This window comes from Musca domestica, unplaced genomic scaffold (genome assembly GCF_030504385.1).
Source record: "Musca domestica strain aabys unplaced genomic scaffold, Musca_domestica.polishedcontigs.V.1.1 17, whole genome shotgun sequence".
NCBI lineage: Eukaryota > Metazoa > Arthropoda > Insecta > Diptera > Muscidae > Musca > Musca domestica.
The window spans coordinates 1,718,974-1,726,591 of record NW_026712230.1 but is presented as its reverse complement, the minus strand read 5'-3'; positions in this window follow the sequence as shown (position 1 = coordinate 1,726,591).

Here is a 7,618-nt window from a genome sequence, read left to right as displayed (position 1 = left end):
TTTGTTAGGGTTCGCTACGTACGAAATTAGGCTCGAACAGGGTTGAGTAAAAGAGTATTATAAAGGTAGTGAATGACAGGGTGACTCAGGCTAAGAAGTGACTAGGCAGCCCTATGATTGCTGAGTAGGTGGGAACCTACTATAAATATGATCAAAATTTGTTTAGACACAATTTGAATGAATGATTATGAAAAAAAAAAAAAAAAACGGCACGTTGAAATAAAAATTTAAGAAATATCAGAAGAATAGAAAAACAAAAGATTTCGAGAGAAATATTAAAATGTTTTTGCTGATGTCTCGCTGCCGTATAAGGTTAAAGGAAATTGGCGTTGTTTGGGCGAGTTGGTAACGTATGTGAAAAGGGTTGGGCGAATAGTTAGACAGCCGTTGATTTTTAAATGAGAGACTCAGGGGTGAGGTGAAATGAGAATTCACAATAGAATAAAAAATGGCTATTGACAGTTGAAAAGAAAAAGGAATGAAAATTGAAAATGGCTCAGGAAAATGGTGTTTCGTGGAAAATGAGCGTCTGGCGGGATTCACTGAGAAGAGGGGTATAAAAGGCTGCGAGCATAAGAAAAGCCAAAGAAGAATAAGACGTTACCGGTGAAACTTAGCAAGAGAGCAGTGCAGAAGTGGAAAAATTTAATTTGTGTGTTGCGATTTTTTTTATTGTGAATATTCCGGTGGTGTATCAAGCTTTTTTGGAAGCACCGAAAATTGTCCGGTTTTGGTCAGCACAACGGCGGGAAATTGCCTTTTCTTTTTGGTAACGCAAGGTAGTGGCAAGTTGTCCACAGGAAAAAAAAGCCAAAAAAAGTTACATTGAGGGTGTGGAGATTTGAATTGTAAACTGGCCAGCTGCAACTTTGAGCTTTTTGCTGTGCCTGTTATTGATCCCGCCCAGAACGCCGGCATTGTAAAAGGACCAGTCAACAAGTCCAGCTTCATTTGAGGGTTTGTCTGGCGTTCAAAATCTGTTTCCTCCGGAAAGAAGCGTAAACTGGAAGAAGAGATAAGAAGAATTAATCAATAACGTTATACATCACTGCTCAGGTAAAAGGTGTCTTACCGTTGTGTTGTCCTTGATATATTTATATATATGTGACGTCCATAAAATTTGCTGTCTCCTTTTTTGGAACTAAAAGAAAAGAAAAAAAGAGTTAATAATCATAAATTTCGAGAAAAAAAAATATAATATTCAGTATAAAGATTTAGTAATAAGATAGGTTATAGTTCTTAGGATTTAAGTAATAATCAGTTTGTAAGGGAAAAATACCGCGTTTATTTTCAAAGGCTAGGAGGTGTTACAGTAAAATTATCTTGAGTCCTTGTGATTCGATCTGATAGTTTAGGCCGTGGAATTTTAGCGGCAATTAGGCCGGTTAAGAGAGCTCTTTTAGGTGGCTAGTAATTTCGTATAGACGCGTGAATATTGCGCGGGAAAAGCAAGGCAAAGGATAATATATTGGTTTCTACCGAGTAATTAAAGCCATAGATTTAAGAAAGCCCGGTATTATTCTTAATTTGTTTTTTTTTATACCATACAGTTTGTCAATTTTAGTGTAAGAAAAAAAAATAGTAGAGAAAAAAATTAAGAAAATATTTAAAGCTAACTTATTTTTTTTAATAAAATTAAAAATGATTCTTTTGTAAACAGTAGATACTAATATGTGTTGCTAAATTTGTATAACTTGGGGGGAAGGTGGTATGAAGTAAGTGTGTGATTCGAAGCGTGTGGTTCAAGGGGATTCAGAGAAACGCAAGAAATGGAAATACTGGATCCAGGTAGGGTGGGCGAGTGTGGGATCGATCCACCGAGATCCCTGTATGATGACTCCTATTTTGTATATCGTAGAGTAGAGCAATTGTAGTAAAGTCCCCTTTCAATGTTAGTGTGTTGGATTCGATTGGCGGGTTGAGATCCCTAGCCCTGGGAGTCTCTGTGACAGTCGGATGGCCTAATCGTATGCCGAGCATATGCACACATAACAGAGATGGCGCCCAAGATTCTAAAATAAAGCTTTATTGTACCTGATACCACTGTAAAAAATGGCGACTCAAACATGGCCGTGTTAAACTGTGATATTAGGTTAGTAACTCTGTGCAGTAACATCGACGCACACAGCCATAGAATGCTAGTAGATTTTAAATAGACAAAAGAAAATGTTTTTGACAAATAATATTCTGTGATATTAGTATGCATCCGAACTTTAGAGAGATGGGTTACGAAGTGCGATATTACTATATCAAATATATTATGGGAACGTTTTCTCCACTGTTCTAAGTAGGGTGTAATCAATAGCTTGTAATTCCGAGCTGGAATAAAACAATTTGTATTGAGAATCCTACTGTTAAAATTTGTTTTTGTGAAATAACCCAAATAAATTATAGACGGGAATAAGTACTTCGAGTAGCAGCAATAGCGATTTTGATCTGAGAGATGCAAAAATCCAAGTATTGCATATAAAAACCCTGAGCTTTCATTTATAAAATGTAATAGATATGTCATGGGTCCGAAGTTAACGAAGCACTATAATTTATGAGAAGAATAAGAATGTCTAAAGGAAAAGTCATACACCTCATAAAGGGCACTAAAATTATTATTAAAAAAAAAAAAAAAAAAAAAAAAAAAAAATAATAATAATAATAATGAATAAATAAAAAAAAAAAACCACACACACACTGCTTCTGAAAATTACACTTCCCCCGTAGATCTATGTTGTAATTGTCAAATTTGAAAATTTGTATGTGTAATTGTAATTGAATGTATTTATAAAAAGTATTTGTTTTGCAAATGTTTCATATTTAAAAAAAAAGGTTAACTGAATTTAAAACTTACTTACAAGAAAAGGTTTCGTCCGAGATTCAATTGATAACAAATGAGAAGATAAATTTTGGGTATAGGTCATGATCTACAATACCCGCAATAGTAAAAGAAATAAGAGAGGCAGACCCGAAAATTTTGACCTAAACCGATCGACTTATTTTCCAGAGCAGAGTAAGCAAAGACGAATAGGGTCGGACGAAATGGCGAATGAGGATAGGAATATGAGTGCTTTGCAATTTATCGATCTAGCAGACACGATAATGCGAAGAGATCAGAATACCAATCATGTGCCAACAGTGAGTGATAATTTGAATAATAATGGTCCAACTACTTCCGACTTACATGGACTGGTACAAGATGAAGCAGCGTCTGTCCAGAAGTCATTGGAAGATAAAGTTAAAAAAATGGTCGAAACAGAAATATCTGATGTAAAGAAAATGATAGATTCTTTATCAAAAGGCATGAGAGAACTATCTGACACTGTGCGTAAACAATTAATTGTACCCCCAACGGCCACAGTAGCCTCTAATTCTATTACAAATAGTAATGCTAATCCGACGTCAAACAATAATAATGACGCAGTAAATAGGAATATGCCACCAATTATCCAATTTCCGAGTGCTAGTCAAACTCCATTATCAGATCAATTTACTGGCCCGATAACGAATACGTTTAGAGTGGAACCACTAGGAATACGAGTTGATAAACTTGGTTTAAATTTCAGTGGTGACCCGAAAGGCTTAAGAGTTGTGGATTTTATTAAGCGGTTAGAGATCATGCAGGCTCAATATAACATTCCATGGTCTGAAGTGTTGAGGGATTTCGCCTTTCTGGTTTCTGGTCAAGCCAGAGAATGGTATTGGCTGCATAGACAAAGTAATGTTTACACCGATTGGGTGGGTCTTAAAGAAGCGCTGATAAGCCAGTATCAAACCCCACAATCCAAATTCGACATACTCAGGGATTTGTTAGAAAGGAAACAAAGGCCAAATGAAAGCATCAATAGTTATTTTCACGAGATGGGAATTTTGCGATCTAGATTACTTCAACCTATTTACGAGTACGAAATGATTAAGATCCTAAGGGGAAATATACGTGAAGATATAAAACGACATGTATATCAGATGACCATTTCGTCGGTTGAACAGCTACGAATAGAATGTATTGAAGCCGAGAGAAATTTCCCTAGGCGCGAAAATAGAGCTGTAACGTTCCCCCAGCGACCTATACGCCAAGTAAATGAAATATATGATGAAATTTATGAAAAGCCTGTAGAAGTACCGGAGGAGAATATTGGTGAAGAGCTGTCAGCTATCCGGATACAAAGCCAAATTAGAGTCCCAATTATCTGCTGGAACTGTCGAGAAAAGGGGCATGTTTTTATGGACTGTCCAGTAGAAGTCCGGAAATTGTTCTGCTATAGGTGTGGGAAGCCGGACACAGTAACCCCAAAGTGTCCTGTCTGTCAACAGGGAAACTCGCGAAGGGGTGTGGAAGTGACAGGGGAAACACACCCGTCAGAGAACCCTGTGAATCGGAAGAATTAGCACCCAAAAACGTCCGAATTTTAATAAAAAACAACGATAATATATTTAGAGATAAGAGTAGTGTAGAATCGAAAAATTTTTCTGCAGGTCAGAGGCATTACATTCCATTAGAAAATCGCCAAAGAAATTATGCTAAGGTCAAGGAGAGAATTTTTAACTCAGAGTTTACTGTAATCCCGAAAAAAATTATTGAATTGAGACAAAAATCCAAGAAGTGGCGTGAGCAGCGAAGATATTTGATAGAAACGATTTCGAGAGTAACTGGTATTGCCTCAGATCCCAGAGTTTTCTCGGAAATCAGTATGCAAGGAAAAATCATGAATGGGCTCCTAGACACCGGCGCTTCGGTTACTATGTTAGGTAAAAATTGCCGAGAGATAATAGAAGAACTTGGCATTCCAATTATACCAATGTCCAGCAGGGTAACCACCGCCGGAGGTACACAGTATAATGTTTTAGGGAAAATTAAAGCCATCATAAAATACCAAGAGCAGGAAAAATTTATGACACTGTATCTATGTCCTCAATTGGAACAAGAACTATATCTTGGAATAGACTTCTGGCGAACATTCGAATTAGCCCCTGATGTGATAGGAGCTGCTGAAATTAATATAGAAAAAGTTTTCAGGGATATGACTGATACGGGTCCCGACTACAAACTCAACCCTCACGAGTTAACAAATGATCAAGAGAATCGATTTAAATGCATAGTAAAAAAATTCAAGACCTTTGAAGAAAATGGGCTAGGTTGTACTAGTTTAGAAAAGCATTCGATTAAGCTCGTGGAAGGTGCGGAACCGGTTAAAGACCGCCACTATCCAATGTCTCCAGCGGTTCAAGCTATCACGTACCAAGAAGTCGATAATATGTTAGCACTTAATGTTATTGAGGAAAGTGAAAGCCCTTGGAGCAATCGTACAACTATCGTACGAAAGCCCGGAAAAAATCGTTTCTGTCTGGATGCTCGAAAGTTAAATAAGCTCACGGTCAAGGACGCATACCCCCTGCAAAACATTGAAGGAATACTAAGTCGCATTGATGAAACTCATTACATTAGCAGCGTGGATCTTAAATATGCGTTCTGGCAAATCGAATTAGACGAAGAAAGCAAGCCGTACACCGCTTTTACGGTCCCAGGTCGTCCATTGTATCAATTCCGTGTGATGCCGTTTGGATTGTGTAATGCTGCACAAAGGTTATGTCGACTGATGGACAAAGTCATTCCTCAACGACTCAAGGAGAATGTCTTTGTGTACCTGGACGACCTGTTGATTATTTCAAGTGATTTCGACGAGCATCTTCGTCTATTGAATGAAGTAGCCGATTGCCTTGACCGAGCGAATTTAACAATCGGGTTAACCAAGTCAAAATTTTGTTTTCGTCAGTTGAGATATTTGGGATTTATTATTGGAGAAGGCATGTTGCGTACTGACCCCGAAAAAGTAGAAGCAATTCGAAAAATTAGAATTCCCAAAAGTGCTAGGGAAGTGAGAAGTTTTCTGGGTACAGCAGGATGGTACCGAAGATTTATTAAAGACTTCGCGTCACTTTCAGCTCCCCTTACTGATACCCTGAAGAAATCGCCCAAATTCGTAATTACGGAAAAGGCAAAGGAGGCATTTGAAAACTTAAAGAGGGCCTTAACTTCCGCACCGGTGTTACGCCACGCAGATTTTTCCAAACCCTTTTTTATTCAATGTGATGCTTCGGAATATGGCATCGGCGCTGTTCTATTTCAGCTGAATGCCGAAGGACATGAGCATCCGATCGCTTTCTATTCGAAAAAACTCAATAAGTGTCAGAGAAATTATAGCGTGACAGAGAAGGAATGCTTGGCGGCGGTGATGGCTATCAAAACTTTCCGTCCTTACGTGGAGCTAATGGAATTCACCGTGATAACAGATCACGCTAGTTTACAATGGCTGATGAGTCTAAAGGACCTCAGTGGTCGTTTAGCTCGCTGGTCATTGCAACTTCAGGGATTTAACTTCAAAATCGAGCACCGAAAAGGAAAGGAAAATGTTGTCGCCGATATGCTATCCCGCCTACCCAATGCCGACGAAATAGACATGAATCGGGTTTTTGAATTCGAGACCACCGAGTTTGAAAGTGATTCGTACAAACAGCTTAGAGAAAGTATAGCAAATAAAAAGGAGAATCTCCCCGATCTAAAGATTGTCGACAATATGGTATTTAAAAGAGATCACAAGTCCTATAACCCAGAAACACAAGAGTTTCAGTGGAAATTGTGGGTCCCAGAGTCTTTGACCCATTCTTTAATAGAGCAAGCCCATGATAAAACTACGTCAGCTCACGGAGGCATATCAAAAACCATTTTTCGTTTAAGAGAAAAATATTACTGGCCTCTAATGGTATCCCAGGTTAGGCAATATGTGTCTAAATGTACTGTTTGCAAAGAGACAAAGCCTACCAATGAAAATACTCAGCCTCAGATCGGAAATGAAGTCGTGACAAATCTTCCCTTCCAGAAACTCTACGTTGACTTCCTCGGGAAATACCCCCGGTCTAAAAGTGGCAACGCCTTTATATTTATAGTGGTGGACCACTTTAGCAAATTTACATTTCTTAAGGCAATGAAAGAGGCAACAGCTTCCAATGTGGTAAAATTTATGGTTGAGGATATATTTCGTAAGTTTGGCGTACCCGAGACGATACATTCCGACAATGGGGCACAGTTCGTATCTAAAACTTTCAAAGACATGATTGAAACATATGGAATCAATCATATCCAAACAGCTCCATATGCTCCGCAGTCGAATGCATCTGAGAGAGTCAATCAATCAGTATTGGCGGCGATTAGGGCATATCTAGAAAATGACCACAGAGATTGGGACCTGTATCTAACAGACATAGAGTGCGCCTTAAGAACATCGATTCATACTGCAACTGGTGTAACGCCATTTTTCGCGCTGTTTGGTCATAGTATGTATACCCATGGTTCAGATTATAAATTAGCTCGGAAGCTCCACTCATTGGCAGACCATGAAATTATACATTTAGATCGTAACGACAAGATGGAACTAATCCGAAATAAAATTAGACAGAATATGCATCAGGCTTATCAACAAAGCGCAAAAAGGTATAACGCAAGGGCTCGTACGATTATTTTCTCTCCGGGTCAAGAGGTATATAAAAGAAACTATGTTCTTAGCGATTTTGGGAAAAATTTTAATGCTAAGTTTGCCCGGAAATTTACGAAGTGTCGTATAGTAAAGCCCAT